This window comes from Lissotriton helveticus, chromosome 3_1 (assembly GCF_964261635.1).
Source record: "Lissotriton helveticus chromosome 3_1, aLisHel1.1, whole genome shotgun sequence".
NCBI lineage: Eukaryota > Metazoa > Chordata > Amphibia > Caudata > Salamandridae > Lissotriton > Lissotriton helveticus.
The window spans coordinates 2,032,181,371-2,032,194,945 of NC_136061.1; the positions used below are offsets into that span (position 1 = coordinate 2,032,181,371).

At 38.9% G+C, this 13,575-nt stretch overlaps 1 protein-coding gene across 1 annotated transcript in view; it reads right to left on the reverse strand.

Annotated features, from left to right (window-relative positions):
• The window catches only part of SV2B (synaptic vesicle glycoprotein 2B), a 624,280-nt gene that overhangs the window by 56,952 nt on the left and 553,753 nt on the right, over positions 1-13,575 (reverse strand). The window lies entirely within an intron of this gene.

A 13,575-nucleotide genomic window follows, 5' to 3' on the forward strand; every position in this document is an offset into this window, starting at 1 on the left:
TCTAAGAAATCTATAACGACCGACTGTTCATGAGTTCCACGTATCCTGAGGTACTATAAGTTCATATTCTGGATTGTCTAAACATTGAGAGTTTGTTATATCCAATGTGACACTGTACCTAGCTTGCTAAGGAGTTTTTGATTACTAACGTGAGTTTTGGGACACCCTAATTCGCCGAGGTTCCAATCCTCTGTCCACAGTTCTGTGTGAGAACAGAAACCCTGCGACAGGGGCACCCCCGACCCTTGCTGGAGCTTCATCACACTTGCGATACAACTCCAGCAATGCGCCACCTTTACGGCACAGATACATCACGCATCTGTGCTGTTTTTGCCCCATGATGCGCCGCATTGTAAATGCAGCACACCATAGGTGACGGAACAGCGGCACAAAATGACTAACACATCCCTGGTGATGCGCCAGTCATCATAAATGTATCCCTATGCTTCTTATCTTGTTAGAGATGAACCGCCATATGTATCATCAAAGTTATTTGCATTTCCTAAATAGCGAACTTTAAGGAATAAATAGCGATTCTTTACCATTCCTAGTTTGCGATGAGCTATTTGCTAATTAGCCGAATGTAGCCCAATGAAGCCCAATGTAGCCCAATGTAGCCCAAAGATGGCCGCCAGACACACAAAAAAACAAATGTAGCCCAAATATCAGCCAGATGTAGCCCAACTATAGCCCAGTGACAGAATGACCAATCAGCTTCGCAAACCTCCGTTACGCGAAGCGGAGCGCTGTTACAGATATATATCTTTTTTTGAACGTTAATTTCTCAAAATCCACTGGAGCACATATATTGAGACCTAGCAAAGGCACATCGGGCTACCAGTCCCTAATATTTTGCCAAGTTTCGTGCAAATCCATTCAGCCGTTCAATTATTATTATTATTTTTTTTTTTTGCCCCGCGGGGCCCTTTTAAAACCTCCACATCAAACCTAGGGGGTCAGCGAGGATCTACTATGCCCCCTTATAGTTATTTCCCCCTTTGTTTTGACCTCCTCTTGTCTCTCGATCCTACCGAGAGACAAGATGGCGGCCGCTACGGACTGTTTGGAATGTTGACAGACGCCGGAGAACCAATCAGCTTCGCTTCACAAAGCTCCGTTGCGCGAAAAGTCCGCGAACCAGTGCGCTGCCCGGTCCGCTGTTACAGATATATATCTTTTTTTAAACGTTAATTTCTCAAAATCCACTGGAGCACATATATTGAGACCTACAAAAGGCACATCGGGCTACCAGTCCCTACAATTTTGCCAAGTTTCGTGCAAATCCATTCAGCCGTTCGGGCTAAAAGTGAGGCCAACCGCCCTATGGAAAACTCAATGTTAAAAACACGTTTTGGGACCCCCCTTTTTTCTCGGCCCCCACTGGACGAACCCCCCCCAAATTTTCAAGGGCTGCTCAGAAACAAAATGTGCCATTTTCCTGAAAATTTCAGCCAATTCCGTCCACAAACGCCAAAGTTATTAGACATAGAATTTTCAAAAAACCCATAGAGAAAAAATCCTAACTATATATACCTACTGGCGACCGCCAGTAGGTAATATATATATATATATATATATATATATATATATATATATATATATATATATATATATATATATATATTCACTGAAAAAACCATAGGTTATAGACCATATATAGTTAGGAATTAGCATTTACAAAACCTTGAAAATTCACTGAAAAAACCATAGGTTATACACCATATATAGTTAGGAATTAGCATTTAAAAAACCTTATTTTACTCACACAAAACCATTGAAATTCCATATATAGTTAGTTGTACTAACTATATATCGCGCACCCGCAATCCACTGCTGATCATGTCACATATTACATCATTCATGACATGGTCAGTGACATCACTGATGACATCACTGATGACATCTCAAATGACATCACTGATGACAACATCCAGTGACTGTATTTTTCTGTAAAGTTAAAATATGTCTTACATATTTAAGAATGAGTGGATGTATAAGTGTCTGGATGAAGGATTTAGTAGGTGCATGACTGACTGTATGAATGAGTGATTAAATGTGTCTCACTGAGTGCATGGGTTAGTGACTAAACTGTCTTAATTTGTGCATCATTATGTCTGTTGTTCTGAAAACTGCTGCATGTGTTGTTCAGTAGCTATATGAGTAACTATATGGGTTATTGATTGGTTGCCCAAGTATTTGTATGGGAGACTGAGTGTGTGTGTGGGTGGCTGGGAGGTGTATGACTCTGTGCATAGATGTGTGAGCAGTTGATTCACTAGATGTATGGGTTCAAAAGTGCATGTGGAAACAGCTGTATGGGCGGTTGACTGTGTGCATCAGTGTATTGGTGAGTGAATGGATATCTCAGTGCTACATGTCAAAGTAAGTACATATGTAAAACACAGTACATGTGAGAGTTGACATATATAAATAACTGTGCAAAAGAGCCAGTGAATGTGTGAGTGGCTGTATGGATCATTGTGAACTTGTATCAGGGATTGTATAAGAGAGTAAATATGTGTTAGTATATGTTTGAATAAGTAAGGTGTGTATAACTGTATAGTTGAGGAGATGGAGGTGTGATTGATTCTTTGCATGACTGACTAGGTGTGTGAGTAACTCCATGGATGAGTGACAGTCTGTGAGTGTCTGTTTACACTGAGTGTATCTAAGGTTAAATTAGAGTCTGAAGAGCTTCATCGTATTATCACATGAATGATGTCATCAGTGATGTGATCAGTAATGTCAAATGAGATGTCATCAGTGATGTCATCAGTGATGTCATTTGAGATGTCATCAGTGATGTCATCAGTGATGTCACTGACCATGTCATGAATGATGTAATATGTGACATGATCAGCAGTGGATTGCGGGTGCGCGATATATAGTTAGTACAACTAACTATATATGGAATTTCAATGGTTTTGTGTGAGTAAAATAAGGTTTTTTAAATGCTAATTCCTAACTATATATGGTGTATAACCTATGGTTTTTTCAGTGAATTTTCAAGGTTTTGTAAATGCTAATTCCTAACTATATATGGTCTATAACCTATGGTTTTTTCAGTGAATTTCATTGGTTTTTTAAAAGCTAATATCTATAGCTGTAAAATGTATTCTTCTTTAAATCCAAAAATATATTTTATATGTTTATTCATAAAAAAAATTTAAATATTTTTTTTGTTTCGCTCCCGGTCCGCGAACCGGGAAGCTTCCCGTTAGCTCATCTTGATGCCGCGACCCAGTCCGCGAACCGGTAAACGTTCCGTTTGCGCAACTGCCGCTTTAGAAATCAACATCGTGACGTGTCGCGAAAGCGCGACGTATCGCGTTGCCGCGTAATGCGTCTTATGACGTACCGCGTTAGCGCACCCGGAAGTGCCCCGGGGCGCGGACCGAGGCGCGAAACGCAGCTCCCCGGAAGCGATCCGCGGCGCGTCGCGAAAGCGCGACGTATCGCGTTGCCGCGTAATGCGTCTTATGACGTACCGCGTTAGCGCACCCGGAAGTGCCCCGGGGCGCGGACCGAGGCGCGAAGCGCAGCGACCCGGAAGCTATCCGGGGCGCGGACCGGAGCGCGTAACGTAAGCATAACAGGTCATGTGACTTGTTAATAACACTTTTCATTGGTTCATTTCACTTTTGGTTTCATAATCATGTAAGGCTAGGTCAGGTGACCTAAAAATAACACTTTTCATTGGTTGAGAACTATTGTTTTTCCCAAATGATGAAAACCCCTCCTTCTTTCCTCACTCTGACTTTCATCATTGTGAGAGGAAGACCTTTATTAATACTTGAGAAATGGCTTCAGTAGTTGCTTCAGCTGGTGCACCCCCACCACCACCTCCACCTCCTCATGGGAAGAGAGGACCACCTCCCCAGGTCATGACCAACACAGAGGAGGAAGAAGAAGAAATAGAGGAAGAGGAGAGAGAAGAACCACAGTTCTTGGAAGAGATGCCCCGGGTTTCCCATAGGAAAGCCAGTTTCATCTGGCAGTTTTATTCAATCCCTCCAGGGCAAAAGAAAGTGAATGCGAGGTATGTCACCTGCCTCATCTGCAAAGATAAATTATCAAGAGGGACTGATAAAAAGTATAGTTATGGGAACCATACCATGCATAGGCACATGACCAGGAAGCATCCACTCAATTACAGCCGGGCGGAAATACGGGATATGGAAGAAAATCCAACATCAACTCCTGTGGCCAGGTCAAGATCGTCAATATCATTGACACCAGCAGAGGCACGGGAAACTGTGCCAAACATCCAAGAGAATTTTGGCCACATGAAACATACTTGTATGCACTGTGGTGCGTTGATAGCATGTGGCAACATGAGTATCAATTCAATAAACCTAGCTTACAACAATCATAATTGCCCTAACCGCCCCCAGTAATTTTTTTTTTGCTCCTGTTGAGCCCTTTTCAATGCCTGTTTTTTGTTGTTTCCCCCCCAAAAAAACCAAAAAATATATAAAATCGTTCAAAAAATACAAAAAAACAAAAAATGTTCAAAAAATAAAAAAAAAATATAAAACAACAAAAACATTTAAAAAAAAAGTTCTTTTCAGAACTACCTCCCCTTTCAAAAAAAATTGCTAGAATGTTTAGCACTCTGGCAAGCTCTATTTCTTTTGGTTCGCTTCCCGGTTAGCTTCCCGGTACGCGGACCGGGAGCTAACCCTAAAAATGTTTTAAAAAAAAAAAGAGTAAGTATAAGGAAAGTAAACAGAGAGTGATGTTAAAAGAAAGACAGCTATAGGGAGTAAAGAAGAGATACTGTTTAATAGATCTATTTACCGAAGAAAAGACGGAAGAGGGTATAATTGTGAAAAACAAAATAGATAAGGAAGTGAAAGAAAAAAAAAGAGAGTAGAACAATAACAAAGAAGAGTTTCTTGGAGAATGTGAGTGAATGTTCAAAATAAGATTAAAACATGGGGAATAACAGAGAGAAAAAATAGAAAACAGAAAACAAAAATAACAGAAAAAGATTAATTGAAACAGCAAAGAAATGTAAGTAACATAGAGCCATATCATCAACATAGGCAATAAAAGTTTTCCAGCTTTTATCGGCAGAAATGTGTCGCTAAAGCCGCTTTTGCGGCAGGAAACTGCCGCTAAAACCACTTTTGCACCAGTTTTCTGCCAATAAAAACAGCAATAATTTTATTGGCTGTGTTCATAATATGCCCGTTAGTGTGCTTCAACTACACAGAGAAAGCATTATGAACAAGTAGTGATAGAGTGATCAGTCAAAGACACTAAGAGTAATAGAGACGGAGTGAGTGAACAAGAGTGAGGAACTATGAGAAGAGAGGGACTGAGAAAAAGAGTGGAAGGAGTTGAGTAAGTAGGTAATAGAGAAAGGAATGAGGGAAGTAGCAAAGGCAGGAAACTGAGGGTTAAAGAAATGAAGCAGTGGAACTAATAGAAGTTAAATGTGATAGAAATGTAACGAAAAGAGTACAAAACATTTACCTTATAATTGTCGTTAAATTATTCACTTTTTGTTTTTATACTTTCAATCTGTGAAAGAGAGAACAAACATTTGAAAAATATTAAAACATGTATTTAAAAATTACAAAAGACAAGGGAAAAGATTGAAGGACAAACAGTTTTTCCACAACTTTGACACTTACAGAAGCTTCTGCTTCTCCAGGCCCCCTACACAGTCCTAAAGATATACATTTTAAACTAACAGTATCTTGTTGCAGATGAAGTGAGGCCTATCTTAAAACATGGTGCATCTTTTGCATTGCTGTTGTCTCAGAAAAGTGTCGCAAGACACTAACATTTTAAATGATTGCTTCAGGATGCCAATAAGATGTGTCCTATCCAGAGGTTTGTTTGAGGTGAGGCCTACTCAGGGTTGCAGATGAAATTTAGAGTTGTTGAAGAGTACAGAGAAGATAATACATTTGCAGGCCTACCAATGAAGTGAGTCATGTCCACTGCACTCTTGAACAAAGGCCAAACCTCCTCTGTTTCCCTGGACAGACCTAAACTTGATCTGCACAATGTGATTCGTAATGATAGGAAACACAGGTGATGTAATTGAAATACGTGCAATTTCTTTTGCTCATTTCACAATCACATCACTTGTGTTTCCTTTGCTTAGGTATCTCATTGTGCAGATGTAGTCCAGCATATGAAAGAGTACGCAGAAGTGCAGCACTGCATGCAACAACTTTGACACTTACAGAAGCCTCACCTTCTCCATGCCTCCTACACAGTTCTACATATACATCATAAATGCAAACAGTACAGAATTAATTATACATGTTAAATGGTTTATTTTTGCTGTTCTCAGAATGTATCAAAATTCACTAAAAACAGTGACTTGAAGGTATTCATCATATAACAGCGGGGAAAAAAAACACAATCAAAATGATTGTGTTTAAAAAACCCATACAACATAACAAATCAGAATTCAGAACTCCTTAAAGTTAACTTACTTTCCATGACGTCAAAGGATGTCCTATGAACAGCTTACACTCTGTTGTGCTGTTATTACTTTCAGCCCGCCACTTTCTGAAAGAAAACCTCCATCGTTTTTAAAAACATGTTGCATGCAATAAATGACTTCTTGCTCTCTACCACAAGTTTCCACAAGGCCAAATCTTGTCAGAGCCATTTATAACTCTTGGATTTGTTGTAAGCCAATCCCGTCATTTGGCATTTCTGCAACTTTCAGAATTAAAATGTTGAAGATCATTTTCACAATCCTGGAATAGTAATATCTTCCCCTTCTTGCTCAGTCATGTTCTACATTTCCTATGACACTGATACTGCTTACTATGAAGCAGACTTACACTACCTCTATGACTACTACAATTATTTAATTCTCTACATCACTTTTAATCACAAAGCAATGTAAAACAGTAGACAGCATTGCAGACTTACATTCCCTCTACTCTATGTTTTGATTGGCTGCTTCAATTAGCTTATAAAAAGAAATAGTTTTTCTGAACTCATTCAAAGTGCACTTATTTCTCCATGACGTCCAGTCTTATGGTTAGAAGTTATGTCTCTGAACTACACTTATCCTCAAGGCCAAATCGTGTAGGAGCCATTAGAACTTCTTGAAATTCCTCAGAGCACATCCCGAGATTCTTTCCCTAAAATTTTGGTTTTAAAAACACCAGGTAAGAGTTTTTAAGGTCATACGGCAATTTTTTTTTGAAAATTAAAACAGAATCATTGCAGAATGACCAGCCATTTCTAGACTTTAAATAAGCTGTGTAATGTCCTGATGTTATTGAAGGACCGTCATGATATATAATTGCTACAGTTACAAAAGTCCTTCCTGATATTGACAACTGTGAAGCCACAACATTTTTAATCAAAGTTGTCAATTTTGTTCCATCAGGCCTACATCGTTGGAACATTAAAATAACATACTGGCCATATGTTCGTATAAATAATGTGGACATCATTTCAGATTTACATTGGCTACACTCCATGTTGTGATCAGCTGCTTTTACTAGCTTATTAAAGGAGACTGATTTACTGTCTGGCAAAGTTAAATATATAAATCTTTCTGAGTCTACACTAGTAGTACTTGATACCATACAGTTCTCGCAGTCATGCTGCCATTGATAAGAAAGCCCAAACAGCTGATCTACATCTACACCTTCAGCATGCAATACATCAAGCATATACATTAAAAACTCCTGACAATCTTGCTGAATATTTTGAGAGAATTGTGTTTGGCCTGAACATCTGTCTAACAGATTTCGAATTTCAGACACACTTTCTATGTTTATTCTATCAGTGCTACATTTCTCTAACACAGAATTTAACAAACTGCAAAATCTTTGATCAGAATTGACCACGATCTCTTCTTTTACATTTTCTAGAGAAAACAAAACATTAACCACTACATTAGCATAGCAGTTGACACCAGAACTGTTTTCAAATTGAAAACCAACAACATCTTCAACAGAATCCTTTTTGTTTCTGCTTATAATTTCAGGTTCATCGACTTTTCGTCTTTTTGCTACAACCTCCCCAGTATTGGTCACATTTCTTCGTTTCCGGCCTACCACACGTTTCTCAAACAAAGGATATTGCGGCAAATGTGGCGCATACTCTCTTCTTAACCTATTGTATTCCTTAACACAATCTAGATCCGCACAAATGCTTGTGACATCACACTCAATCAAGTACAATCCCGATAAAGTTCTAACTCGTGACAATGCCACATATGCCATACCCTCCTTGAACACAGAACTGCCAATATTCACCAATGCACTGTCTACACTTAAACCTTGCGATTTATGGATTGTCACCGCATATGCCAAGCAAACAGGAAACTGCTTACGGCGAACATATAAGTCTTTTACAAGCAAAAATCTAGCAGAACAACGACCAATTAGCTGTACTTCCTCAATGCCATCAAATTTAATTTTTAAAAATTCAATTCCATCTCTATTTCTGTATTTTACAAAATCAACAACATTACCCATTGATCCATTTACCAGACCTCTTTCAACATGTAAATACCTTCTTAAAATTATACGGCAGTTCAAGCACACATTCAGAGTCTTTTCAAAACCTGCAGTTTTAGATATACTCTTCTCTAATGAATCCAATTTTGTTTTCAGATTCTCAGACAAAATAATTGTTGATCCCATATGCTCTACTCTGTCAATAGCTTCCAGTTTCACAATCTCTTGCTTTTCTAAATGCAACATTTTGTTGTTGAATTTGGCACATTCTGCAAGAGTTGGCATCAAACATATTCCAGATTTCTTCTCAGTAATTTTCTGAAAAATATTCTCAGGCACAACATCTTGTTCTGGATATAAATTTGACAGTAATCGTGCATGTAAAGCTTCTTTCCCATGCTCGGTCACTTTTCCAATTCTAACATCTTGTAGAATAGTCTTGTAAACTTCATCCTTCGCCTGACGCATATTTTCATGCAGTTCAGCATAATTGAAGTTTAACCATATATTGACGTTGCCAATGCTGCCTAGGCACTTCCTGGTATCTTCATGCGTGAGCATTTTGAACACAGGTTGCCCTTTCACTGGTGTCAGCTGCAGAAGATCTCCGAAAACAATGATGTGTTTGCCACCAAATAACACATCATACTCTGTTTTGAGAACTTCTTGCATTCTCAAATGCACAAAGGCAAGCATGACATTGGAAACCATGCTTACTTCGTCAATGATAAGAAGTTTCATTTTCCTCAAGATTCTTGAAACTTCAAAACAAGCATCTCCAGATAGCTTGTGATATTGTAATTTGTTGTCATGCTCCACTGGCAGCATCAGTAAACGATGTAAAGTAATCCCTTTAATGTTATGTGCTGCCAGTCCAGTTGGAGCGGTGACAACACAAGACAGCGATGACTCTGTCCTTTCCTGCAAATAGCATGAAATTGCTTTAATGAGGAAACTTTTTCCAGTTCCCGCTTCTCCACTCACGTACAGTCGGACAGGCTTCAACGACGTACATGAGCACTCTTTCTTGTCATGACTTAATCCATGATCAATTTGCATGGTAACTTCGTCATATATTTTCCTCTGCTCAACGTTGAGTTGTCTTTCCAACTCTTCTAAGTTAACCGCATCCTCCTGAGCATGTGCCATGGCTCTTTCCACTTCATTCATAGCAGTGGCAGCTTCATTTTCGATAACAGGTCCTCCTAGTGGATCCTGACTCAATGAAGCAGAACTCTGACTGTCCTGAGAACTGTCTCTGGCAATCTCGGCTGCAATCATTGCTTCGTGCTCAATTTCCACATTCAACATTTGTACATATTTGGGAAAAGCAGGACATTCTATGGTCTCCTTGGCGGCATTGAAAGAGTCTTCGTAACAGAGAAAATCTCCAAGCAGTTCCTCTTCTGCACGCCAAGGCTTGAAAAGTTGCAAAAGTGCTAAATAGAAAAACTCCTTTTTTTCAGGAGATTCGCCACTCAATTTTCGATGGTTTACCAAGTGGCATTTTCTTTGCTTGACCAGACATCCCTCACTTCCTATTACAGCATACACTCCTTTCTCAGTATCTTCTTTGATGTTCCTCTTGAATATGTAATTTTGAAGAACCTCATACAGACAAACATTCTCGAGGTGAATGCTTCGATTTGGATAATATGTATCCAACATGTTGGTCTTCAAAATTTCGGTACTGTTTGGCTCCTTTTCCGCCAAATACTCAATTTCCCGCACAGGTTTGAGAACTCGATTACGCGTTGCAGCAAGACCAAGACTCGCCCAAATGATACTCCTGGACTTGGCATAGAGACTTGCTGAAGACAACCGGTCAGAACATTCGTACGCTCCGATTTCTCGATGCGACAACATCTTCAGACTGAAACTGTACAACTTCTTGCTGAGGCTCTTTTCATGGGAAATGTCCTCCCACATATCCTTCAATTCTGTCTTCTCTTTTTTGGTGATGTAAGATGTCACATACTGAGCCACAGCCATACAGTTATCAGCCACAAACTGTATATCCATGTTAGCATTCCACATGGACAAAATCACTGGGTTGTAGTCGTTGATGTACTTGGAGTCTTCGTTCCTCTTCAAATTGTATGTGTTTTTAGGTGATTTCTTCATCACATTATGTCGCAGCGAAGACATCAAACTGTTTACTCTTCCTTTAGAAATCACCGGTCGTGGAAAGCCGAAACGACATTTGGTGTAGAACTTGTCCTTGTTTCGCAATTTACGACGACAGTACTTTCCACATCGATGGCTTTGGAAACGCAGAACTTTTTCTCTTAGGCTTTTCTTCTCCTTTGCGTTTGGAACAGCACACGTAGAATACTGTTGTATAAAACTCATCACTGAGTCTTCTGGATCCGTTCCAAATTTAGGTGCATCCTTGATCCACAGCAACATATGTATATGAGGAGCACCTCTTGCTTGGTACTCCTTTCTCCAGAAGAAATCCAACACCTCTCCAAGAGGTAGATTCTTCTTATTCATGATGAAAGACATCATAGCTTCAAATCTATGATTGAAGTACCTACATACATTGACTGGATCCAAAGAGCACAGTTCTCCGGGTGTCTTGAATTCGATGTTTTCTACGTTAGCATTTGCCTCTCGTAGAAATTCAAGTAAGTCTTCCCAGCCATACTCGGCACAGCTCAGAGTGAGGAACCATGTGGGAGTACCTAAGTTCCTTAGCATACATTTTAAATCACCATGACGACGGTACCAGTACTCATTAGTACCACGCTGACACGCCATGAGATTAATCAGGTGAGAATCCAAAATACTGTCTTGGACATTGACTTTATCCATAAAGTCACTTGCCGAGATGTTTTGCATGTGTATACCACTTTTCAAGATGTGGTTCACTGCATATGACAGTCCAGACAGATCGCTTTCAAACAGGAGATGAAACAAATAAGGAATGCATTGTCGAAACCTAGCATCTCCTGCATACAATCGCAAAGTCCGGTATTCAGAAGCAGGAATTTGATGAGGTCGCTCATCATATCTTCCTCCCTGACCTGTTGGAAAAAGCTGTTGGAAACACCGAGCTTCCAAACTTTCCTCCCAAACACTAATGGGACTCCCTTTGGCTTGTTTCATTTGAAACAACTCAATAGCATTCCCCATGACTTCCTTGGAATGCAAAGGATGAACACTATAATGTTCATATATTTCTTCACTAGTAGAAGTTTCTACTTTCTCAATTTGACCAGCACACAAATCGCTATCCTCTTCCTCACTTACTTCCTCTTCTGCAACATATACATTCTTATAGTATTTATTATTTTTTTTCAAATACAATGTTGCCTTTTTAACTTTCCTAACATCTACTAAATCTTGCCATATTTTCTTATTCTTTGTCGGAACCCCATTAACTAAGATAACCAGAGGTTCCTCGTCCACTTTTTCTACTCCAATTGTGTTAATGTTTTTCTTCAAATCTAGAGGCAAATAAACAACTCTTCCCTTTAATCCTCTCTGTAAATCTGATGGAGGCAATTTCCCTGTCTTTGGCTCCATTCTTACAATAGCCTGAAAGGGATGGATACTTTGAATCAAAATAGATTCATAAGTATTTAAATCCTTCAATTCAGAAGGAATCTCAACCAATTCCAGATTATTATGAACTGCTCTAGCAGGCATCTGGTTTTGATTTAATTTGCAACAACAATAAGTACACACACGTTGATCCAATCCCAAATCAAAACAATTTTCTACCATCAAGTATGTTGCGAAATCCTTCCATTCACTATTATTTTCCCTTTCACTTTTTGCATATAAATCCACTAACTTAGTCTGATTCTTATAATAAGTGCGTCGACAACACACACAAGTGAAATTTGGCCTCTCACTTGATTTGACCTGAAACGTGGCAATTTCCCTCTGGAAATTATCTGTACTGGAAACCTGTACACTATCTTCCACATCACCCGCTTCTTCTTGGTCAATTTCAACATTCTCCTCTTTACTTCCAAAGTAACAAAACTCAATTTCTTGACATATATTCTTCACATCTATGTCAGAACCATGCAAAAGAGCAGCACATAATTTTTTAAGCATAATTGCTGGACTCTTAGCATAATACAACATTCTAACTAATTTCCTCACTTTATTATGATGCACTGCTAGCATCCTGAAATGATGAAAAACACTCTGGCATACTCTCCTGGAAAGACAAGCCAGTGAATGACCATGCAAACCTGTCACTTCTCTCACTCTGCAAGGATCTAATTCTTGCAACAACCTTATTTTCTGCTTCAAACTTTTCTTATTAAATGACCGTACAAAATCACAAAGCAAATTGATGGAATCCTGTCGCACACTGCAAATACTACTACACTTCCAGGTGTACACAGGACCCTTAGCACGTCTTCCTAAAACCTCATTACCTAACACCACTTCTGCCTCTGTTGTCACAAGTTTTTCTTTTTCAACTGGACAACCATCTTTCACTTCATAAGCACGACCACTGGTGTCAACTGCATGCACCAAATCATTATCCTGGAAATAACTCTCCTCATTGAAAAATGCCTCACAGCTTGAACTATGCATCCATTCTCCAGAAAAAACTTCACAAAAATTACTACGATTAACTATTCTCTTCCATCTACTATTTCTTTTGAAATCATAAATTGCCTTGTTTAGCTTCCTAATTCTATTGATTATCAAAATAAATAACTTACGTTTAATTTCAAATGCCTGATCAATAACTTTCTCAACTTTTTTTTTTCTCTTATAAAAAACCACTTTCTGTTGACCTTTCTTAATATTTTTTAACAAATTGCCAATTATCCTGTTGCGGAACATTCGTTTACGAATGTCCCTAAACTGTTGTTTCCTTCTACTATCATGCACAGAGTTATCTCTTGCTCTAGCAGTAACATTTTTGATTGGCCTTTCCTTTCCATTTGAATTGCTTCTCTTTTTCTGGACTGAAACACTTTCTGTAGTAATATTTTTTTTACTGCAAATATTTCTTATGAATGTTTTTGTACTCTTACCCGGTGCTTTCTTGTTGACTTGACAAATCTTTTTGTTAGAGGACTGCTGCTTTTTTTCAATCACCTGCTGTCTTTGACGTTTTGCAGCCTTTCTCAGTCTTTCTTTCGTT